At 39.5% G+C, this 26,102-nt stretch overlaps 1 pseudogene; it reads right to left on the bottom strand.

The window, feature by feature from the left end:
• Nucleotides 1–1,699: 1,699 nt before the first annotated feature.
• On the bottom strand, nucleotides 1,700–20,985 carry LOC125345776 (annotated as a pseudogene).
• Nucleotides 20,986–26,102: the final 5,117 nt, after the last annotated feature.

Below are 26,102 nucleotides of genomic sequence, written 5' to 3' on the forward strand. Positions count from 1 at the left end.
GAAACTTGCAGAAATAGGATGATTTGCATCTCTCCAGTTGGTTGTTTTTCCTTGCTTCTGTTTTCCCAGTTAGAAAAAGCTATAATGCAATGAGATCTTTGCCACTTCCCTTCCTTCCAGCTTCCCAAACTCTGTCAAGACCACCTGCAGTTCTTCAAGAGGAGTTTGAAGTGAGAATCTTCATTCATTCCCCAGCCCAGTGCTTCCTGCAATCCATGGGCAGCCTGTGTTTGTAACTAATGTTCATCATGCATTATTGGGTGGGAATAGACCCCTACCATATTGGCTGCCAACCCATCTCTAGCCCTTATATTGTCTTGGAATGATCTGAGCTGGTGGGTAGCATGAGTGAATAGCAGGCCAGCTCTGAAGACTGTTAGCAGTTAGGGTGCCAACTTGGTCTTCTCTTTGGTATAATATGGGTATTTGGCCTACAATAAAATGAGAACATGCTTCCTTTCCAGTTTGGCTATTCTTTTCTACCTCATACTGGTTCTGTCAGAATGAAGTTCCAAAATGGTATACTGCAGTCTATACAGTTACTATTATTTTTAAAACTTTTTGTTGTTTTTGCTGTTCGTGGGGCTTGAAATCAGAGTCTTGATTCTGTCCCTGAACCACTTGGAGCCACAATGCTACTTCTAGTTTTCTGATGATTAATTGGAGATAAGGGTCTCATAGACTTTCCTACAAGGCTGGTTTCGAACCATGATCCCCAGAACTCAGCCTCTGAGTAGCTAAGATTATAGGAGTGAGTCACAGGCACCTGGTTCAGGAAATGTGGTTTTTTTTGTTTATTTGTTTTTTGTTTTAGTAAAAGAAACATCTGTATCAGGAGGTAAGAAAGCGATGATCAGTGTGAACTCATCAGCAAGATTATTAAAATGATCCCCTAATTTGAGGAAAATGGAGAGTTGGAAGAACTATGAAATGAAAATCTCTTTAGGATTTGGAAAGAGTGACTGCTCTGGCTTCTCCCCAGACCATAAGCCAGAATAGAGACAGAAAGCCCTGGCCAGCTTGTAGATAGAAAACATTCAGGATTTCTTGGAGAGACAGTGAGACCCCAGAAGAGTAGACTAAACCCAAGTGCACAGGGACAGCAAGGGACTGGTAGAGAGAATCACAAAACCTAGAGAACATGAAGATGGTGCAGAGGGAAGATCCCACGCACAAGGAATCCCTGACCAGACCAAGCACTGGCTGGAATATTTAATTATTAAAACCAAACTGTATGGTACCATAGGTGCTGCTTTTCTGTGAGACTGTTTATAAGGAACAGGACTCATTTATTTCTTAAAAACAAGAGAAGCTATTCAACAATGTTAACTGCATATATGCCCGAAGACAAATTTTAAGGAAAGGAACAGAGCATTGAAAGCAGTGGAGTTTCGTATCATTTTTTTAGATTGACATTATTTTCTTTTTCTTTGGGTCGAATCTACTTTACTTTAGAAAAAGTAAATGTGTCAGCTGGTTGCCTTATAATCATAGCTCCTGAGGAGGCTGAGATATGAGGATTGTGGGTCCAAGGCAGCCCAGGCAGGAGTATCTGAAAGGTTTTCATCTCCAATTAAGCAGCAAAAAATGGAAGTTGGAGATGTGGTCTTACTGGTAGCGCTCCAACTGTGAGAGAAAAATCAGGGGGAGAGCACTGAGTTCAAAGCACCAACACCAGCATTAAAAAAGAAATGTAACCAGATGCCAGTGGCTCATGACCATAATCCTACCTACTCAGGAGGCTGAGATCTTAGGATCAACATTAGAAGCCAGACCACACAGAAAAGTATGTAAGACTCCTATCTTTAAGGAACCACCAAAAACAAGAGTGGGACTGTGTCTCACACACACACACAAACACACACACACGAAGTGGGACTGTGTCACACACACACACACATGCACACCCATTGTAGAAAATTTAGAAAATGCAAATCATGCAAAAATACATTTTTAAATGAGCATAGTTGTGCATGCTTGTAACTTCAGCTAATTGAGAAGAGGCAGAAGTTATTTGAGCCCAGACTGGGCAAAGTTATAGGAGACCCTGTCTCAAAAACAAAATAATAAACAAACGAGCTGTAATAGAATGCTTTCCTAGCAGTTTGAGATCATGGATTCAATACCCAGTACCACATACAAGAAAAGACAGCTTATATTATTACGAAATTGCTATTGGGCTGGGAATATGGCCTCGTGGTAAAGTGCTCACCTCATATACATGAAGCCCTGGGTTCGATTTCTCAGAACCACATATATAGAAAAAGCCAGAAGTGGCGCTGTGTCTCAAGTGGCAGAGTGCTAGCCTTGAGCAGAAAGAAGCCAGAAACAGTGCTCAGGCCCTGAGTTCAAGCCCCAGGACTGGCAAAAAAAAAAAAAGTGACTTAAAAAAAAGTGACTTAAAAGAAATTGCTCTTATGTAGTGCTTAATATATAATGTTTAAATTATGTCTTCCCATGAATTTTTCTTTTACGTATTTAGAATTATTGTTTTATTATCTATTACAATTCATAATATTTACCTATACTTTGCATTTATTATATTTTATAATTTTGAAACCACCATTTTACACAATTATAAATAGTACAATCCAATCACCTGTAATATCACACAGGATTAGTAACATTTTCAGTTTATTTCCTTCAAGTTTTTCATTACTCACACAACACATATTTAGATTTTATAATAAATTGTTTTAAAAGTTGTAAACTTAGTTTCTTCCTGTAAGTTAATATAGACTTTTATCCTTAACTGGATTTGCTACAAATTTTTCTACTTGAGTTATTTTCTAGGGTAGATTTTTATATATACAATATATTTAATATCATGTATATCATATATTAAATTATAAATATATAGGTATAATTTAATATATGATATATTAAATCATTGTATAACATATTTAGTACATAATTATATATATTATATTATGTTATATATGGGATGATTTTCCTTGCTTCATATCTTTGTTATTATCTGATATTGTCATGTAAAAAGATAGCCATCAGAGAGAGGCAGAGTCAAGAAGGAGAGAGAGATTCATGAAGCAAGTCTAGCCTCTGTGATCTCAACTAGAGATCCTCTTGTCTTTACCTCTTCTTTCCAAATACTGTGATCACAACAACCAGACATCCATATTCCTTTTAATTATGTGCTACCAAGTTCCTTTTAATTATTTTTTTTTTTGTGCCAGGGCTCTGTGCTCTCATTTAGCTTTTTCAGCTCAGAGCTGGTGCTCTTTGCTTGAGCCACACCACTAGTTCTGGCTCTTGGGAGATGAGTCCCTTGGATTTGTCTGTTCAGGTTGACATCAAGCCATGATTCTTAGAGCTCAGCCTTCTAGCCTCCTAGGAACTAGGGTAACAGGTGTGAACCACCAGCACCAGGCTGTGATCACTCCTCTTGATTTCAATGTTGCTTTCCTGGTTTTTGCTCTGCCCCAGTGCTGTTCCTTATCAAATTCCTTTCCTGAGTCATCTATTTCTGCTTAACCTAAAAAACAAACAAACAAACAAAAAAAAACAGTGTGTGTGGGGGGGTCTTTAGAGTTAACATTAGATTCCTTTTTTCCCTATCTACATCATTTCCCTTTAAGACATCGTTCACCATATGGGTTAAAATTCCATCCAAAGGCTTTTCTATGTCTGGATTTTTCACAGCAATGTAAAAACTCATCCATGGATTTTCATGTATTAATAAGTATTTTCTTCATTTTTACTGGCTTGTGTGTATTCTCTACAGTTGATTGATTTACTCAGGAGTTGGTTGACATATACATTGTGTTCAGTCTTTGAGTTTTAAGCTACTATGAACATTCAAACAAAGTGTTTTCTAGACATAGTCTTCTGTTTAAGGTTGGGTAATAAATATGTGAAGAAGAACAATTTATGTATAACTTTATAAGGGATTACAGTATTTTCTAAATTATAATTATACCATTTCATGTATCCAACAGTCATCTAGTGAATGTTTCTCCTTGCTTCACATCGTTGTTATTATTTGGTATTGTCATGTAAAAAGATAGCCATTGCAGTGATCTAGTGAAGACTTAATTTGCATTTGTTCAATGAATATTGATATTGAGTGTATGTTTGCATATTTAATGGCTAACTATTTTGCCCTATTTTTTCAGCTATTTTTCTTAGCATTGTTGGTAAATTAATACTCAAAATTATTGAGTCTTAAGAGTTCTTTTTGTATTTTATTTTCCTTTGGGGTATTGTGTATTGATTCTAAGGCCTCAAACATTCTAAACAAGAACTCTACCACCTGAGCCATGTGTCTAACCCTTTGGTCTGCATTTTGCTTCTTGAGATCCGCCCTTGAGGTGTTCCCAAGTTGGCCTCAAATTAGCAGCTTTCCTGAATCCACCTTTTCAGTAGATGGGATTACAGTGTACAATACCACATCCAGCGAGATGTCTGATACTTGTTCTGAGTACTTACCCTAGTTTTTACTGCTGTATCCATTTACATAAAAATGCAAGTAGCTGCCTACAGAATTTGGTGTCCTTCAATGAATGAGCCACTCCTGGTCCTCATTCATGCAGGATGAAACAAGGGAAAGATGGCCAGCCTTCTGCTCAGAGAAGAGCAGTTCTTTGAAGAGAAGTTCTTCTGAACCTTTCGTCTCCGGTGGTCTTTTCTTTTTTCTTTTCTCTTCTTTACCTCTGTTTCTGTTTTTTCCTTATTCAAATACAAACTTCATAAAAGAAACGACCACAGTGTGTCTTGGAAATGAACTTTGTCTATTTTTAAACACTTTCTAGATAAATCATTGTTAGATGCATAAATGAGTGTATGTAGGATCAGATCCTAATTTTATCCTACTCTAATAGATGGTTTTTAAAAGTCTAAAGAAAAATATGAGAGCTTCTCATTTCAAATAGCCAAAAATAAGCCTTGGAGACAGCTTGTTCCATCAGGTTCTGCATACAGGAAAACAAACATCTAGGCATTCATCCCTTTGGAAGAATATCAGCACAGTAGAAATGTGTGGGAAAATCTTGAGCATACAGACTCCTGGATTTTCCAAGAACCTCCTGATTCAGAATTTCTAGTAGTGAGTTCTAGAAATGTCTGTTTTGCCACAACTCTGCACACCTTTTTGCTTTTCCAACTGCCTGTATTGCTCCTTTCCTGTTTCACATAGCAATACCGCAAGCCTCATTTCCCTGCTGACCAAAAGTAAAGGCCAATATGAGCAGAATGATGCATTGTTTTTAAATAAAAGGGATAAAAAGCATACTAAATGCTTGCTTTAAAAAAAGAATCTCAGGCACTGGTGGTTCATGCCTGTAATCTTGGTTACTTGGGAGGTTGGGATCTGAGTATCACAGTTTGAAGCTAACCCTGGCAGGAAGTCCGTGAGACTCTTACCGTCAATTAACAAGCAAAAACCAGAATGGAACTGTGGCTAAAGTAGTAGAGTGCTACCCTTGAGAAAAATGCTCAGAGAAAGCACCCAAGCCCTGAGTTCAAGACCTAGGACCTGCATAGACTTATACACACACATACATACACAGAGCAAGAGAGAGAGAGAGAGAGAGAGAGAGAGAGAGAGAGAGAGAGAGAGAGAGAGAGGAAATTCTGACACATAGATGAATCTTGAAGATGTATGGTAAGTAAAATAAATCAGTCATACAAAGACAAATTCAATATGGTTCCAGGTTCAGAGAGGGTATATTCAATACAGAAAATAGCATGGTGGTTTCTGGAGGTCAGGAGGATGGGGACCAACCAAGGAGATATTGTTTAATTGGGACTGAGTTTTAATTTGGGTTCTAGAGATGGATGTCAGTGATGGTCACCCAACATCTAAATGTACTTAATACCAGTGTGCTGTGAAGATAAAAATGGTTAAGATGGTAACTTTTATGTTATATTCCACAATAATAAAAACTAAAAAGTATGGGAAAGGATATCTAATACAACCCTATTTTTTAAAAAAGACAAACAACTACAAAAGCAATACTTGTAAAACTGTTTGGTGAAAATGAACTTAACAACTCATGGGGGAGGAAGGAAAAGGGGGAGGGGGAGGAGGGAGTGAGGGACAAGGTAACAAACAGTCCAAGAAATGTATCCAATGCCTAATGTATGAAACTGTAACCTCTCTGTAATACAGTTTGATAATAAAATATATATAAAGATTATAGCACATTTAATTTCATTTCCTTTTAATTTTTCTGATTAAGAGGAGTAAAAATCAGAAAATTAAATAGACTTGAAATACTGAGCTCTCAAGGAGAAAAGGGAGAAACAGCAAAAACTAAGAAGCTGGTTAGGTAGTGCACCTGGACCAGCAACAGAGAGGCTAAAGCAGAAGGATATCAAGTTTGAAGATGGTCTGGGGAAAGTTATCAAGATTCTGTCTCTGAAACAAAATAAAAACACAAAGGCTGGAGGCATGGCTCAAGTAGTAGACTCTTGTAAGCACAGATACCTTAGTTTAAAAAAGAAATAAAGAAAATAAGTAAGAAAAAAGAAAGCATGGCTTTAAAAAGGCTTTAATTAATTTAATGATGGAGAAAATGGAGTACCTTGAAGAAGAAAGCAAAGGAAGTCACTTGATCTGCAAACAATCCAAGAAGAAAAGCAAATAAATTACTTGTTGCTGCTATTTTATTAAATGTGTATCATGAGACCAGTCTTCACCAAAATATGTCATATAACTTTTAAAACTTAAAAGATAGTTTGTAAAAAAAATAATAAATGTATGACAAAGAGTTGTAGGAGGGAGTAGAATTGCCACAGCAATCTTTATCAAATATTATTTAAAAGTTTGTAACACATAAAATAAATTAACATAATTAAACATAAATTTTATAAATTAGTTAAATGTTTGAAAGAAAATACAATAAAATATCAGAACAATCATTTAAGGTTGAAACTACAGCAAATATTTTCATATTTGAGGGTGGCATTGATCAAGACAACATGTTAAGCTGAAATCCCTTTGTACATTACTTAAAGATAATAAAAAATTAATAATACTGTCTGAATTTCTAGCAATGATAATATGTTGTTCCGTGGTCATCAGAAAAGCTAGAATGGAATTTCAAACAAAACAGAAAAAAACAAAACCATTCCTATTTCTAGTAGTTTCTCTTCAAGGAATGAATGGAAAAAGACGATCGTAAGTACTTGTGTTCTTAAAAGGGTCAAGTCTCCCCTTCCCTAGGCCTGAGAATCTACACCAGGCTTGGATGCTCTTAGAAATATGGTGGAGCACTGCCATTGAACTTGGGGGCAGGACAGGCAGCCATCTTGGTGACAACTTTATAGCAGGAGCACAGAGGTATGTGGTGGTGTTGAGTAACCTGTCCACAGTAAAGGAGTGAGTGAGTCAACAGCAGGCTAGACTCCAGTCAGCGTGACTTTGACTGCTGTGGTGGTAGTTGGGGCCAATGGGAGGAAGACCTGTGTCAAGCCATGTGAGGAATGCAGGGCTCAGACTATGTTTGTGCAACCAGGCATCTTCAGATCACTTTCATTCTTCAAGTGCAGAATCCTGGCTGAGTGTGCCTGACATGTCCCTTTGTTCTTAAGCTGAGGTAGGAAATGTGGGGAATTCCCCCCAATAAATGACATCATAACATACAGCATATCGTTCAGGTTGGTGGCCATCCTGCTGCTAAACTTTCATTCAACAGTATTTCACTCGAACCTACTGTTTTCCTGTCCTTGGCAGCTTTATAGATCAAGTTTAGTCATGAGAGCAGCTGTGGTAGTTATTTCCGGATGCTTCTGGCATGGTGTTTGTTGCTGGTTGGCCCTGAAAGTCCCTTCACTCTGATGGGTGGATTTTTCACTTCTTATTTCTCTACCACCTCTGCTTTGAACCCATGGAAATATCTAGACACACAAGCTTAGACAAGTTGATCTAGCAGAGCCTTCTTTGAAATAAGTTGAAATCACCTACTACAGTGGTACCTTCCTTCTAGCAGCTGGACGGCCTGAGTCATGACTGACCCCATCTTGCCTGAGACTCTCCATTAGCAGTTAGAGTGACTACACAACAGAATGGCTACAGAACAGATCCACCTAGAATCTCATGAGTGGCTGATCTTGACTTGAGAGAGGCTTGTTCTGCTTGCCAGTTAGGCCCTTCACTGTCAAAGCAGAACTCCTGCCTCTCTCAGCCAGCCATGGAGGAGGGGCTGAGGCTTCTGGTACAGCAGACCGACTGGTAACTTTGTTACTGAACCCAAAGCCTTGCACTGAAGCCATATGTCTAGCCCCTTTTTGCACTGGTTATAATTTGAGGAAGGGTCTCATTTTATGCCTGGGCTGGCCTGATCTGAGATTCTTCTATTCTTCCCTATGTCACTGGAGATGACAGGCAGGTTCCACTGTGGCCAGCCATTCTTTCTTTCTTTTTTTTTTTTTTTGACCAGTCCTGGGCCTTGGACTCAGGGCCCGAGCACCGTCCCTGGCTTCTTCCCGCTCAAGGCTAGCACTCTGCCACTTGAGCCATAGCGCCGCTTCTGGCCGTTTTCTGTATATGTGGTGCTGGGGAATCGAACCTAGGGCCTCGTGTATCCGAGGCAGGTACTCTTGCCACTAGGCTATATCCCCAGCCCCCCATTCTTTCTTTCTTAGTAGCTGGGGTGTCAGGATTTGCATCACCACACCCAAGCACTGGTTGAGATGAAGCCTCCTGAATTTTTTATGCCCAGGCTCCCTATATTGAAATGTCCTGATCTCTACTGAATAAGTAACAAAACTAGAGCCATTGCATACAACTGCTTTTGAAAAAAATGTTTAAGTAATACTTGGATGCATATAAGTTGTTCATAGTAATGGGGTGCCTATTTTATGTTTTAATACTTGTATACTCCATGCAATTTTTAGGATAAATTCAGGATAAACATAGCCATCTCCTCAAACATCTGTCACTTCCTCTGAGGGGCCACAGTGAAGCTGTTTCTTGAGATGAGGTTGAAAGAGAGAAGGTTGCAGCCATCTGCTGCAGCTGGGATTGAGTGTTATTGCTAGGAGACCTGTCAGGGAGGGCAGAGTCTAGCATCCAGTCTCTGCTGTACTTTACCACCTCCCAGTGACACAAACTAACAGGGGCCCATCCTCAAAGGAGAAATTAAGTTAGCAGTAAATCACAAAGCTAAAAATAGCAGCACACAATGGCAGAATGCAGACAGGTTGAAATTGAGAACAGCAACTTCATAGGAGGCAGAGTTTCACTGATGTACAAACACCAGTGCCCAGTAGTCATTGCAGAGCTGACAATCTGTCCATGTAATCACCCATCTAAGGTTTGGATGGCACTCAGAATTCTCCCAACCCTGCCTGCCTACCTGTGGACCCAGCACAGTGCATCTTCTTCCCATGTTCATGTGTACTGTGCTGTTTGGGCCTGATAGCCTTTACATTCTCATCTCTGCCTTTTCCCCACCTCTCTCCCAGATAACAAAGCCCCCTCTCCTCCTGTCTTCACTCCCATGTCAATTCACACTTCCCTGAACTCTGTAAGTCAAACTCTTCCATTTTCAAGTCATAATACCATGCAGATACTCTTCATAATACTTATCAAATGGGAAATTTACTTGTATTAGTGAGATTCCTTCGGTTGCCTCCTTTTACTAAACTGAACATTCCCAGGCATGGATAGCATCTGTCTTTGCTTGGCAATAAAATTTACAGAAGGCACTAAGCAAGACTTCTACCCCAAATTGTTTTTGTTTTAAATTTCAGAGATTATAATTAGCTAGTAGATACCATCTATGAGGCAGAGGCTGTCTCTTACTCCCCAAAGAAATATTAGTACTCATTACTCCCACGATCTGGCAGCTCAGTGCTGTAGTTTGGCTCTTGAACACCCCTCTCCCAGGCCTGTAGGCTTAAGCCCTTGGCTCCCAGGCTGGTACTGTGGGGAAGTAGTAGAAACTTTAATAGGTAGAGCCTCCTAGAAAACTTCAGGTCATTAAGACTGAATTGTGCAGCCAGGTGTTAGTGGCTCATGTCTGTAATCCCTGCTACCCAGGAGGCTGAGATCTGAGGATCATGGTTCACAAAAAAAGATGGAAATGGAACTATGGCTCAAGTGGTTGAGCACTAGTCTTGAGCAAAAGGAGCTCAGGTATAACTCACTCAGGCCCAGAGTTCAAGCCACAGGTCCAGCAAAAAAAAAATTTTTTTAAGAATGAATTGTGCCCTTGAAGTATACCCTCTCCATCTCATACAGGGCATGAGGTATTTGTGCTTAACCACATGCTTCTGCCATAATGAGCAATGGACCCAATCAACCAACCATGGAATGAAACCTCCAGAAAAATAAATTTTCATATACATCTTGCCTTCTTATAAGTTGATTCTGTCAAGTACATATAAGGACAGAAAACATGTCATTCAGGTGACATTTTTTTGACCACCCTGAACCAAGCAACGGAGGCTTGCACCTCTTCCTCTGGCCAAGGTAAATTAAGTTGTTAGCTAGATGATGCCTCTCTTTGCTTTCTACATAGTGATTGCTTCAACCTTCCTAATTTCTGCTGCAAACATTATTGAACACCCATCCAACTTCTGCTTCTTTTATTACAGGCCAAGTTCAATTGAAAGATCTTTGAATTATTGATACATAGTTCCATGCTGGTCTTTGAAGTCCTCTGATATTATCCACAGTCCCATGATTCCCCATGGGGGAAAAAAAGCATCCTGATTCATTAGTCCTCAGTTGCCCTGCCTTTTGTTTTTTTGGCTCAGTCTTTGTTTTGTCAACTTGTTGTGTGTGACTGTTTTCTCCTCTCTTCATCTGTGATGTCTAGGCAATTGTCCCAGTTTCTTCACTTAGGCTTTTGCTTCCAGCTGCCTACATATGGGTCGTGTCTTCTACAAAGAAAATGATTTGTAATGATCTATTCTTACAAAAATGGGAAATTAAATTTCTTTCTCTGAGGCGACACGTTTTATCCTTCTGATAATCTGCCCAAGAAATCTGTAGGCTGAGTGTAGTAGAGAAGCAGAAATGGTGGTTAGCATGAAGGCAGAGATAAAACACAAGACATGTCTTTGGTAGGAAATATTCACAATTAAGTATTCTAGGGGGGAAAACACTCCTAGGAAAAAGATACACAAGTATACAGAAAACTTACACTATGTCACTGTGTTCACAGAGGAAATAAATGCCTGTTCCTCTTATTGTAAAGTCATTGTATGTTAGTGAGTATGATCCTTGTCCTGGGTATGGTAGGTCAGGGCATTTACTCTACCTGGTGTAGCTAACCCCACTCCTGCCTAGAAGGATAATTTAGTACTGGATATCACATTTGAGAGAACCCATAAAGCCTTCACAGCAGCTCCTTGAGTGAACAATACCATGGGCAACTTTACAATGGTAGCAAACAATGGAAATTTTGAAACTATTCCTCAGGAACAAATCATGGCCAAGGAGTACTGTCTGAGGAATCTTGCACAACTTTTCCCAGCACATGATGAGTTTTGAGCTTCTCACATCAGATGTGCCAAAAAGGTTCAGAGTCATGAGGGCTGGCTCATTTTCTTCTTTTTCTTTGCCTCTTTCTATGTCTACATATTAAAATCCAGTCAGCCATCACTTAACCAAATCTTTATATTTCAAAGCAAAAACAATGGATCTTACTTTTTACCAGGTGAGAGCAGGCTTGTGTATCCTCTTTGAAAAAGACTGTCATTTTCACACCAAGGACAAGGTGAACTCAAATGTCCACAGCAAATGAGTAGTGTTCCATGAATTAGAAGTTTAGCCCCCTGCATTACGTCAAACATCACTGCAATTGTGACATTGTGGTGTTTGAGGGATCTGGAATAAAGCTGAACTAAGCCTACTTTTGGCTGAGCTCCAGTTTCCAAATCAGCTTTGACAATGTCCATTTTACTGCCATGTCCCTGATCTACACTGATTTCCCAAATGATCCCTACCCTGTTCTATGTTACAGATTATGACACCAGAGGGTCAGTGAAAATTATCATTGGATATCCAAGTATACGTCTGTGGTGAAAAAGTCCAGTGTGATGCCAAACATTATGGAGGAATCTGTGGGAACAAACACCAAATTATTCATCTCACTATCATAAAAAAATTGCACATCCATTCCTGGAAAAGACTGTTTCCTATCTATAAATACTTGTTTGGGGTCAGCTTTCCAAGAGGGTGGACAAAATACCTGAGATACAATACTGTAGGTTGACTTGCAGTTTTGATCATTTCAGTTCATGTTTGGTTTGATGTTATGACTTTTGTTGTCTGTGATGAGGCAGAAAGAACCTGCCCACCTCATGGCAGCCAGAAAGCAGAGAGAGGGATAGAGCTTAAAATATTGGGACCACAATGTTTCCTTTACGAACACACCCCAAATAACCAACCTATCTCCTAAAGATTCCACATTTTTCCAATAGTAGTACATGGTTGTAGGTCAAGCATTCAAAGTCCAGCCTTTGGGGGAAATTCAAGACCCAAACCATAGCAACACTTCTCTATACAATTTTTTGTTATTTTTATAGTATCACCACTGAAACTTTAATCTCAGCTGCCAAGCAGCTTTCTCTAGCCTAGCATTAATACAATATGAATAAAGAGACAAATTTGGAATTGGCTGGGACTTAGAGTAAGGACCAAGAAAATCAACAAGATGCAGAAGTAAAAAGAAATTGATGTTAGATAATGAGAAGAACAATGGTAAAAAAAAAAAATAAAGAAAAACGATATGGGGGCACTGGAATTTCAGATAACATGATAGGGACCCCCCCCCAAAAAAAAGAGACATTACCTGATGTTGAGGAGGCCGATGTAGCTTTAAGAAGTAACAGAAGGAGAAATAGATATGGGCGGGGGAGTACAGGCCAAATTATGTAAAGATCCAACCTCAGATGACGCATGACTTTTGCTCTTGCATTACTACTACTACTACTATTAAGTAGTTGTACAGAGAGATTTCTATTCAACGTCACTTTATAGGCATAATGCATCTTGATCAATATCACCTGTTTTATTGTTCTTCTTCGCTTTTACTTTGAATCACTATAAAATTCTGGTCCATAAATGGCACAGATTTTTTTTCTCAGATTTTTATTATCAAACTGATGTACAGAGAGGTTACAGTATCATATGTTGGGCATTGGATACATTTCTTGTACTGTTTGTTGCCTTGTCCCTCATGCCCCCCTCCCTCCCCCCCTTTCCCTCCCCCCCCCAGGTGTTCAGTTCACTTACACCAAACAGTTTTGCAAGTATTGCTTTTGTAGTTATTTCTCTTTTTTTTACCCTGTGTCTCTCAAATTTGGTATTCCCTTTGAATTTCCTACTTCCAATACCAGTAAACACGGTTTCCAATATACTCAGATAAGATTACAGAGATAGTGTAGGTACAACCATAGGAAGGTGATACAAGAACATCATCAATAATAGAAACTACACATACACATAGGATGTTGAAAGTAGTTACAACTGTGATATATCACTTGTTTCCATAACATGGAGTTCATTTCACTTAGCATCATCTTATGTGTTTCTAAGGGTATAGCTATTGGGCCTTGTGATGCTCTGCTATGGCTTGCTTAAACCTGTACTAATTATTCCCAATAAGGGAGGCCATAGAGTCCATGTTTCTTTGGGTCTGGCTCACTTCACTTAGTATAACTTTTTCCAAGTCCTTCCATTTCCTTACAAATGGAACTATGTCATTCTTTCTGATAGAGGCATAAAATTCCATTGTGTAAATGTACCACATTTTCCTGATCCATTCGTCTACGGAGGGGCATCTGGGTTGGTTCCAGCTTCTCGATATGACAAATTGTGCTGCGATGAACATTGTTGTGCTGGTGGCATTACTGTGATTTTGTTTGTGGTCTTTTGGATAGATACCCAACAGTGGGGCTGCTGGGTCATAGGGGAGTTCTATATTGAGCCTTCTGAGGAATCTCCATACTGCTTGCCAGAGTGGCTGAACCAGTTTACATTCCCACCAACAATGAAGTAGGGTTCCCTTTTGGCCACATCCCCTCCAACAATTGTTATTATTAGTTTTCTTGATATATGACATTCTTGCTGGGGTGAGATGGAATCTCAATGTTGTTTTGATTTGCATTTCCTTTATGGCCAGTGATGTAGAGCATTTTTTCATATGTCTATTGGCCATTCTCATTTCCTCATCAGAGAAGTTTCTTTGTAAGTCTTTAGCCCACTTGATGAGGGGGCTATTGGTTCTTTGCAGTTTTGTTTTGGAAGAAGGTAATTTTTTTAGTTCTGCATATATTTTAGAGATGAGGCCTTTGTCTGTTGAATGTCCGGTAAAGATCTTCTCCCAGTCTGTGGGCTTTCTGTTTATCTTGAGAGCTATGTCCTTTGCCGTGCAGAAGCTCTGGAGTTTGATGCAGTCCCATTTGTCCAACCTTTCTTTGATTTGTAGCCTTTCAGGGTCTTTGTTAAGGAAGTTCTGTCCTGTGCCAAGGAGCCCAAGTGTTTCTCCTACTCCTTCCTTTAGTGTTTTCAGGGTGAATGGCACAGATTTTTAACTCTGTCATTGTCTTCTTTCAAAGCCCTTTCTTGACTTTCACTGTCCTTCCAGTTATTATGTGCTGTCATGCTCCAGGCCTACTGTGCAAATCATCCTACTTAATGTGGCAAGGAGTTTATGATCTTAACTTAGTATCCAGAGGCTAATGAGAGTAAATAACTAGCCCAGAGTCATTCAGCTATTAATTAGGTGAGCTAAGTTTAGATGAAATATTTTATTTTCCATTCTAATAAGCACATAACCTTTCATAAAATAAATCAGTCTCTCAGAAGAATTGATAGCCCTGTCACAGGGCATATGGATTCAGTCCCTGGTTAAAATATGGTATAGATTACACTTGAAAAATATTCATAGTTTAGAAAATGTTAACACAATCTAATTTACATCGTTTGCTAAGCAGAATGGTAATAAAAGCACTCTCACCTTGACTTTCCAGAAGTGACATGAGGCATGGAATACAGAATTTTTTATTCCTTTCTCAGCCCTCTATCATATACAATCTCCCCTGGGCTTCCAGCACTGGGAGAGAAGACAAAATAATATTACTGAAAATTATCCCACTCCAATATGACCTGGACAGATAAAGCTTAGAACTACAGATCGTATGTCTGTGCTTATGAAATTCCTAAGGTGATCCCTGAAGAGAAAACTCTAGCCAGTTGGAGTTGGATCCCACATGCATTTTTCAATCATGGTACTTGGCTTTATTAACTGACATCGATGTCAAGTTTGGTTTGCTCCTCAACTCCTCATCCTTCATTCTGGGCTTTGCTTTCACTGGTCCACCCACACCTTGTGTCCCCAGCTTGACCCAGCTTCCATGAGTAATTTGGGCTCCACCCCAGGGATCACATCCCAGCTGTAAGCTACAGCTGCACTTGACTTGAGACTGTGCCTTGGCCAGAGCCTCCTGGGTGCTCCCTTCCTGAGCAGCCAGCCACTGCTCTGCTGCCCTTTGCTTCCCTCTGGTGGGCACCGAGCTCCTTCTCTGGCAGCTTAGCTCAGTCAAGGCCTCTACAGCCAACCTGATGAGTCAGAATAGTAGGGATTGCTAAAATAGGCTCTGCCAGCCCTCTACCCAGAGGAGAGTGGCTTCACGAGCTGCTGTATTCTAGCAAGCTTCCCAGTGATACTTGTGCCAGGAGAAAAGGCTCTACTTGGAGAAAAACCCCTCTCAAGACCCATTGGCATGGTGTAAGTGAACTGAACACCTCATGGGGGGGAAAGGGAAAGTGGGAGGAGGAAGGGGGTCTATGAGGGACCAGGTAACAGACAGTACAAGTAATGTATCCATTCCTAACGTATGAAACTGTAACCTCTCTGTACATCAGTTTGAAAATAAAAATTTGAAAAAAAAAAAAAGACCCATTGGCAGGCAAAAAGGACGTAGTGGGTGAATGGTCAGCCCTCCTCCTGAAAACTCAGTCATGATGCCTCAGGCTCTGTGCAGGAGACACGAAAGGCCTCCAGCAAAGGTTTTTACATGCTGGTGTGAAGTGGGAAAAAGAGCCATGACATCATCCCTAGGACTGTTATAGCCAAACTAAAAACAACAACAACAACAACAACAACAGAAAATTAAAATTAAACCAACAAAATTTAGGCAGAATTAGAATTATACTTTTCACAATGGCATTTCTAAGGAGCTAGACCCTTCCAGGATTAAATCATGCCAACTTTGGAAAAGTTCTTGAATTATACTTCCAAATCTATGGAGAAAGCACTTAGGCAATTTTTAAAAAGTCATCCTCATCATAGCTGACATTTTAAGACAACCAATCATGTTGCAATGACTTGCATCATAGCAACAGTTTTTCTCCATTACAGCCTATGGGAATGGATTCCAGTGTTCCCTCCCATTTTTCAGATGGTAAAGGTGACGGGAGAGTTATGTAACTTGCTAAGAGCCAAAGGAAAGTGGACTGTGTCAATGTAGACCCCAGCGGAGACTACGGGCATTATCATCCTTCCACACAATAAGGGTGGTGTATGTGAAAACTAAGATATATGCTATGTTGTTTTGTGTCACTAAAATGATATAAATAACTGAGCAACAGCAGCTCATATCTATAATCCTAGGCTCTCAGGAGGCCACGCTCTGAGAATCTCATTGAAAGTCAGCTTGGGAAGACAAATCTTAGAGTCTTTCATGTCTAATTAATGAGCAAAAAGCCAGAATGGAGGTGTGGCTCAAGTAGTAGAGGGGCAATCATGTGTAGACAAGGCCTGAAGTCTAAGCCCCAGGACTGGCACATATATGTGAATACATATATATATATACATGCTTGTACACATCAATAATACATATATGTGTATATACATATTTGTGTATTTATGTGTATATGTACACACATATGTGTGTGTACATATAAATGCATATAAATGAAATACAGAGTTTTTAAAAATTCAATCATGTCCTCTCAGAGAGAGAGAGCTATCACTTAGATTTGGGGCTATCAACTTTTTTGTTTTCTTCTTTTTTGCTACAAATATATGCTTCTAATTGAGATATAGAATGTCTTAATAATAGGGCTAGAAATGAAGTCTATGAATGATTAGACTTATATGCATGTTTACTAAATTCTTATTAAAATAATTTCATTATGCTAAATAATTATTTTAAAAATCTAATCCTTGTAGATTATAAACTCATACTGGTAGAACTTTTGAAAATTAAATGAAAATGTAAGGTAAGTAACAAGAAGAGGAACTATACTGCCCCACACCAACTGAATTCATGATTTGCTTTCTTTGTTATCTCATGTTACCATTGAAGATGTGCCTTCACATACAACAGCATTGGATTTGGTAGCGTGGAGAGGAGAGGAGAGGAAAATACTGGCTCTTTCATAGCTAACAAAAGTTTCTGTTATGTGGGTACGGGTCCTCAGGCTTGATCAGGACCTAGATACTGTCCCTGAGATTTTATGCTTAAGGCTAGCACTCTGTCACTTAAGCCTTAGCTCTACTTATGACTTTTGGTGGTTAATTGGAAATAAGAGTCTTGTGGACTTTTTCCTGACTTGCCTGATTTTGAACTATGATTCTCAGATGTGTCTCCTGAGTGCTAAGATAAGAAGCATAAGCCACTAGTACCCAGCTCAATTTTCTACTTTTTGTCTTATCTCAGATCATATTATTATTAGAATGCAATAGAATATTCTAATGTAATGATAATGTAATATAATAATATATAACAAAGTAATATTTATTCTAATATTATTTTATTTTAGAAGAAAGATTTAATATGAAATTGGTAGAATCTGTATTGTCAGTTTCTCTAGATGATCACAAGAGTTGAGTTTTTTGTATTATGACTCCAGTGCTTTTTTTTTTTTTTTTTTGCCAGCCTTGGAGCTTGCCTCAGGGCTTGAGCCCTGTCCCTGGCTTCTTTTTGCTCAAGGCTAGCACTCTGCCACTTGAGCCACAGTGCCACTTCTGGCCCTTTTCTATATATGTGGTGCTGGGGAATCGAACCCAGGGCTTCATGTATACGAGGCAAGCACTCTTGCCACTAGGCCATATTCCCAGACCACTCCAGTGCTTTTTTATATGCTTTGCTTTGACCATTCCTCTGGGAATTTTTCACCAACTTGTTGGAAGATTAACAGAGAGAAACATTTTTACATTATTATACAATTGTGTTTAAAGGCATGCATTCAGATGATAGTGTATCCTAAAGAGTATTCCTTGGCTTGCAAGGGCATTCAAAAGAAGATCTTTTCAGCTTAAGTTTGGAACAATCACAAGTCCTTTTTGGGATATAGGCGCCTGGGCACTGTCTCTAAGCTTCTTTGCTCAAGGTTAGCTCACTACCACTTTGAGCCATAACTACCCTGATCCTCAGATCTCAGCCTCTTGAGTAGCTAGAATTACAGGTGTGAACCACGAGCACCTGCCTTATATGCACTTTTATATCTGTCATATGCATGTCACACATTTTAAATTATAGATGATAAAACAAACCAGTCAGTAACACTGAAATTTCTCCATAATATCCTGGGGAGGGTTCTAGGGATGTGTCTAGAGAGCCAGTGGCCTCAGTTTGGTGTGACTTTTAGCAGTAAGTCTTTATTTTCTCTCTTTGCTATCTTTCTTTTTTCCTTTCTTCATTGTTTTATTCTTTTGGCTGGTACTGAGGTTTGAACTCAGGGCCTTATACTCTCACTTGGCTTTTCTCTTTCAAGGCTAGCATTCTACCATCTGAGCCATGGCTCTACTTTGGCTTTTGTTGGTTAATTAAAGATAAGAGATTCTTGAATGTATCTGCTCAAGCTAGCTTCAAACCTGGATCCTCAGATCTCAGCCTCTTTAGTAGCTATGTTTACTGGTGTGGGGCTCTGACACCTAGCTTTCTGCTGCATTTCTTAAGTACATTTTGGCATGAAGGCTGTCAAGCCTGACATCATTAGGTGTCAAATACTCTCCCATACCAAGAGGGAATGATCATTCTGGAAACAAGATGTACTATCGGAAAGGATGAGTTTGTAGGTAAAAGGAAATTCTTTTTAAGTCTCTCTACTCTAAACCATCAACCTTTCACAATGAGAAGAACTTGGATTCCACACAATGAAAAGTCCAACCACACACTGACTAAAAGGCACAGGCAAGCAGAGATGTCTAGTTGTTGCAACTAAGCAGACTTAGCTTTTTATTTGTTTTAACCACGTTTTAAAGCTCAAATCCATTTGTTAAGGCAGCCTGATCATCTAAGAAAAACAATCATGTGAAAGAACAGGATGCCACATCTGAGAGATTTGGGAAAGCATCAGATTACTGTAGTTTTTGCCAGCTCAAAGAAAAAAAAATACTTTCCCATTTACTCCACATTTCCTGCATGTCAGTATAAAGTCATTCCCACACCACAAAATATGCCTTCAAAATCCCATACCCTGCATGAGACCAAATTCTTTGGCTTTTTGGAGGGCTCTCTTCAGAGCCTGAAATTGATTCCCAACAGCAGTTCCTCTGTGGTTTTGTTCAAACTCAGAATCTTTTGGCTCAGGACACCAATAGTAATTGAAAGAAGATATCCATTGTCGTGTTCTGTATTAGTGGATCATTTCAGCATGGATGTTTTGTTTCCTGATCATTATTTATGATGCCATAATTGTCTTTGGGCTCATGTAAGCATGTTTCCCATTCATAATCAATCTTTTTGTTTATTTTTTAGCTGTTTTCCCTTTTTTTTTTTTTTTTTTGACATTGGGAACGTTTATTAAGACGCCACCACCAACAGGACACGCACAGGATGCCTTGGCTTTATGCACCTTCTTCCTTGGCAATGCGGTCTTTATTAAGTAGTCCCATGAATGCTTTCTTCTCTTCCATAGTCTGGAAGTGGCCCTGACCAAACTTGGAGGTAGTGTCGATGAACTTGAGGTCGATCTTCTCCAGAGCCCGCCATTCGGTCTGCACCAGCAGACTTGGGCAGCGTGAGCACTCGCTTCTTGGTTCCCACCACACAGCTTTCAGCATAACGAAGTCGTTGGTCACTTCACTGTAGTGAACAAAGCCACCCAGTGGGTTGATGCTCTTGTCTGACAGGTCGTAGTCTGCGGAGCCATTGTTCTTGGTTTGCCGTCCTTGACCAGGTAACCCTGGCCGACCTTTTAGATCTTCTTGTTGATCTCAGTGTGGTCATGGTAGCCTTTCTGACCAGCCCGGGCCACAGAGAAGCCCACACGGGCAGGATGTCACGCTCCAATGCAGGCAACCTTGCGCAGGCCTCGGTGAGTCATGTGGGGCAGTTTCTTGGTATGCCAGTGGCTGAGGACCCCTTTGTATCTCTTGCCCTTGGTCACCCCGCTGACATCAATCATCTTGTCCTGCCCAAGCATTTGGTTCACTGGGACCTGCTGCTCCAGCCTCTCGTGGTCCCAGTCCAGCTTCTTGGCCACGGTGCCCATCAGGTGGGCCTTCTTCTGGTGTGGAGGAAGCAGGCTCATCAGGGTGTGAGCGATGATGTAGACAACCTGCAATACTTCTTCATGCTGTTGAAGTCCTTCTCCAGCTGTTTCTTGCCCATGTTGTCCTGCCATTTCTCACAGTACTTGGTGAAGGACTTCTTAGATTTGTGCCAGTCCTTGTAGAAGCGCCTTTTGCACTCATCACTAGTATGATCTGCAAAGATTGTCTTGAAGGTCCACAGGCCTCGAGGGGTTTCCACGTAGCCCACTATACCAACCACCACCATAGGTTGGGTTTCCACAATGGTCATAGCTTCTACAACTTCCTTCTTGTTCACCTTGGATCCTGGCCTATCCAGTTCCCACACGATGTGAATCATGCCAGCCGTATAGCCCAGAAAGGCTGTGAGGTGGACGAGGTTGGAAGCATCATCCTTGGGGAAGCTCTTCACTCCCCCCCCGCCCCCCCCCCCCCGCCCATGCCGGCTGCTATGTTTCCGAGGCAAGAGGCCCAAAGACCCCTTCTGGAAGTGGAAAACTTCCTGTGAGACATTTTTGCCTCGCAATCCCGCGGTAGAGCATTGTTTTCCCTTTTTTGCGTTGCAAGAATAAGTTGAGGGGCTGGGGATATAGCCTAGTGGCAAGAGTGCCTGCCTCGGATACACGAGGCCCTAGGTTCGATTCCCCAGCACCACATATACCGAAAAACGGCCAGAAGCGGCGCTGTGGCTCAAGTGGCAGAGTGCTAGCCTTGAGCGGGAAGAAGCCAGGGACAGTGCTCAGGCCCTGAGTCCAAGGCCCAGGACTGGCCAAAAAAAAAAAAAAAAAAAAAAAAAAAAGAATAAGTTGAATAATATTGCCATATTCATAGTGAGTTGTTACATATAAACATGCTCCACATAATGTATATGTTATAGCTACATATTTGTAGACGAAATATATACAGAGTCACAAATATATACTGAGGAAATTTCAGGGAAATTTAGATTCTCAAACCCACGTAAATATGTGGTCTTGTAAGAGTTTCCTCTGTTGTTTTGGATGAACAATTTATGGAACCATAAAAAATGCTTCTAGATTTACACCTAATTCCAATATGAAGAGAATCTGGTTTTTCTTTACAAATTTACATTCTCCCAAGAAATACTACTCTGAGCTGTCAAGGGTATGCGCAAAGAGTATTTTCAAAAAGAAGACATTTGAACAACTAGGTAGAAAAGAATCAATTAGAAAGTTGAATGGATATGGAAATTCTTCTGTATATTGCTCTATTAACTATATTTTGTCATTTTTCTGTAGAGAAAATACTTGTCTACTTTGACTATAATTGTGACTGAAATAGTACAATTTCTCAAGTATATATGTGTGTGTGTGTGTGCGTGTGCGTGTGTGTGTTCTTTGCCTTAGATAAAATACTGTAGATTTTCCAATATTCACTTTGTTAAATTTTGATAAGTCATACATATCTAAAAATTTATCTTTTTTGTAGGTTTTCTTCTTTATTATCAGTTTTCAAAATATTCTTGAATTATCTTCTGGATTTTAATATTTCCTGATACAATATCATCTTTTTCTTCTTTAAAAGATTAACTTTGGGGAATATTTTTGCTAGGTGTTTTTCAACCTTGTCAATGTTTTCAAAGAACCAATATTTGATTTCTTCATTGTACTGTTATTTTAGTTTTTGTTTCATTAATTTCTTCATTGATCTTTTTATTTGTTTTTGTCTGATGTTTTTAGGTTGGTTTGTTCTTGATTTTCTCATACCTTAAGGGGCAATATTAGGGATGTTGACCTGGGGTCTGTCTTATTTTTTTAATGTAGGCACTCATAAATTTTAAATTTCTTAGAACTGACATTTTGCACATCAAAGATCTCCTAAGTTATGTTTTCATTTACATTTAATTCCAGGAAATTTTTAATTTCCTCTTACAATTCTTCAAAAGAGTATTTTTCAGCCTCTGTTTGTATAGTCTCTGTAATTCTTCCTCTTACTGTTTCTAATTTCATTCCATTGCGATCTGATAAAATGTAAAAAATTACTTTTGGCTATTTTTTATTTGTCAAGAGTTTCTTGAAAGTCTAAATTGTGGACTGTTTTATAGATAATTTCAAGGGATTCTGAGAAGAATATGTATTTTATAGCTATTAGATTAAATATTCTGTACATTCTGTTAAATCTATTTGATCTGTGATATAATTTGACTCTAAAGTTTCTTTTGAAGATCTTTATTTTTTGTTATTTATCTATTTGGGGCTCTAAACATCTCATGTTTTGGTTGTCCATTTCTTTCCCTATATTCAGGAATTTTTCTGATACAATTTTATTAAATAGTTCTTTCTGTCTTTAGAGTGTATCTTGCTTACCTCTTCTACGCTACAATTTCATATTTGTTAACCAATTCTATGAAGTATTAAATGTGGATATGAATTTATTAATTGGTATCCAAATGTCATAATTCCTTAGCTATATGTTCAATCCCAGATATTCTTTCTTATGTTTCGTCTAGTCTATTCTCCATAGAGTTTTGTTAGTTCATTGAGCTTTTCATTTCCATGATTTCTGAGTCTTTGTTTGAAGAGTATCTCCTCATCCAAATTGTTTATTTTTTATATACATTTTAAATTTATTTCTGTGCTGAACTTACCTGTTTATTCAAATCCTCGGAGGTCATTGATCTGTGTGTGTGTGTGTGTGTGTGTGTGTGTGTGTGTGTGTGTGTGTTACAGTTGAAGACTAAACCCAGAGCCTTACACTTGCCAGGCAAGTGCACTTCCACTGAGCTAAATCCACAACCCTGATTGACTGTTTTAAAAATAGACTTTAGGATTCACTTGACTTTTGAATCCTGTTTCTAACTTTCAACAATCATAATTTCTTGGGATTCAGTTATTAAAGAATTGTGAACTTTTGGAGGAGTCATGGTACTCTGCCTGTTCATGTTTGTTAGACTTTAAAGTTTTGATTTGTGCCTTTGTTATAATGGATATCTCCTAGGGTTTTATTGGGATATCTTCCCAGAGAGCACATTCTCTTGAGGGATGAAGCCCCAATACCACCCCTGGGTCAGTGTTATATGTAAGAGGGAAGAGACAGTTAAGGGTCTGTTGTCAAGGGCTTTCATTTTAAAAGCTATTGTTCCCAGTGTACATAGATGACTGGAACAACTACAGGCCCTAGTGAGTTTTAAAATCATTTGATGTGGGAAGGTTCTGCTCCAGTAGCCCTTCTCTAGTTTGTACTCTCAGAGGCAGCAAGTGTTCAAGCCTGCAAGTGTCATCTGAGAGTGACAGAAACCAACAGAACACTGAGATCCACAATGCAACTGGAGAGCTAGAAGGCTTTAGTGCATTATACCAGCATTGTTCCACTCAGTGGGAAGGCTCAATTTTTCAAGCTGGAGAAATTGAGTTATCAGCCAGAAATCAAGTGCTCAGCAGTTATGGGCTCAGCATTCACAGTACTGACCAGCAACAAACCTCACAAAGCAAGGATGCTGCACCAGTGGTGGTAAAAATCCACTGGCAATGGGTTCTGGCCTGGGGTTTGGAATCTTTGTGATAGGATTACAAACCCCACAGTAGGGCTTGTTCTTTCTCTCAAAGGGCAGAGCCAACCAGCTGTGGTGACTTCACAGCCTGAGCTCCTTACTGCTTTACATGTCACTGGATCTGTATCTAATGCGCACTCCCCCCATCCTCCCCAATGGCTGCCTCCATGGTGGTCTCCCCCCTCAGACATTGTGGGAGGGGGTCTCAAGGCTCCCAAAGTGGCTGTTGTTCTTTGTTTCCACATACCTAGAGTATATCAGTCTCAGACAATAGGGATCCTCTCAAGATGGCGTCTGATTATAGTCCTCCAAGGCCTGGTGAACAGCAAAATGAATGTATTCTCTAGTGTTGGCCTGTCACTCAGAAGTCACTGTCACATAAAATCCCTGCACCTGGTTAAATGTTTGTGAGAGCTGTGGGTTTCTCTCATGGCTAGAATTGTCTATCTTTTGCCAATAGGGATGTCTAGCTTGTGATTCCAGCTGTTTCTCTCACCAAGGAGAGAAACTTCCAGAGAATTTTACTACCACGTTTAACAGTTCAGGTCTTCCCTAAAGTAAAGAAATCTTGACTAAATTAATGCATAGATAGATAGATAGATACATATATATGAAGCTCTCTTTAAAAACAAAACAAATCTGTCTTAATTGCCTTTGACATTGGGAAATTTACCTTTCTCTAAACACAGAAAAATTCAATTGAATAATTCTATTGACAGTCCTAGAAATGGTATTATACCAGATTGAAGTAGCTCTTAAACTACTTGACAATCACTTCAATGCATCATTTAGTCATTTACTATGTAGCTCAATCGCCCCACCACACATATCTAATTTAATCTATGAATGATGTAGTGGTTATTCAATGACAGGTATTTACTAGTTCCTATAATTTTTGGATCTGCTACTTTTAAGTGGTTCTGGGTATCAAAGCAATGCAAAAAAAGGAAAGATGATCCAAAGCCTTTCATTTTAGGGTAAATGACACATAGGAGGATGGCTTTAGTAGCAGTCAATTGCTCTGTGACACCTAGAGCTGTCTCTTGGTGAGACTTGGAGTCATGACTTTGGCCATTAAACACATTCAATATGTGACTTCTTCTCACCACTTCATTTCTAATCACATCTGAACACAACCCATAGCTCCAAAATTAAATCCTCTTGCAAGCTACCATACTAACTTACTTGAAGTTTGGCAACAATTACCCAAACTGTGTCCTGGATTGACACCCAGTGTCCTCTGTCTGGCAATCTGAGTGATATTTTTGGCAGTACTGGCATTTGAACTCAGGTTCTCATGCTTGCTAACCATATTCCTAGTAGAGGGATTATTATAAAATGTCAGTGGTGGCTGGGTACTGGTGGCTCACACTTGTGATCCTAGCTACTCAGGTGTCTGAGATGTGAGTATTGACATTTGAAGCAAGCCTGGGTAGAAACATCTGTGAGACCCTTATGTCTAACTAATCAACAGAAAGCCAGAAGTGAGGTGTGGTTCATGTGGTAGAATGTCAGCCTTGAGTGAAAATAAAATACAAGCAACAGTGCAAGGCCCTGAGTTCAAACCCCAGTAATGGCAGAAAAGAAAAACTAAAACATCAAACAGCCCTCCACCCTTATCTCTCAAAGAACTTTACCATGGGCCACAAGGCAGTAAGTTGTCCATGCCCCATGAATGCCTCCAACTTTCTCTCTTTCTGTACTCTTTCTTGCTTGTACCAATCCTTCTTGTACCAATCCTACAGGTTTATTTGTTGATAATATATGTCGTCCCCAACAAATGACATACCACCTGATGTATCAACAAACCCTATTTGCACATAGAACTAATTTTCTTTGTTGACTCTGTTTTTTTCTTAGATTTTGTGACTTCCAGAATCTTCCACCATTTCTATATGCAGCATATTGTGTGTTATCTGTCTCACGTGGTTAGAATGTTTGTCTAAGAAAGCAGAGCTATTGTCTATGCTGTTCACACAAAAACAGAATAAAGCCAGGCAAATTACAGACACTTGATTTATGATTATTGAATGAAGAAATACATAACTGAATGATTGGGTGTTAATGCATGGAACCTGCTTCAATATTTAAACCTGTTGAATCACTCATTCTCACCAGTATTTGTGCAAATA

Source organism: Perognathus longimembris, chromosome 2, assembly GCF_023159225.1.
Source record: "Perognathus longimembris pacificus isolate PPM17 chromosome 2, ASM2315922v1, whole genome shotgun sequence".
Classification (NCBI taxonomy): Eukaryota; Metazoa; Chordata; class Mammalia; order Rodentia; family Heteromyidae; genus Perognathus; species Perognathus longimembris.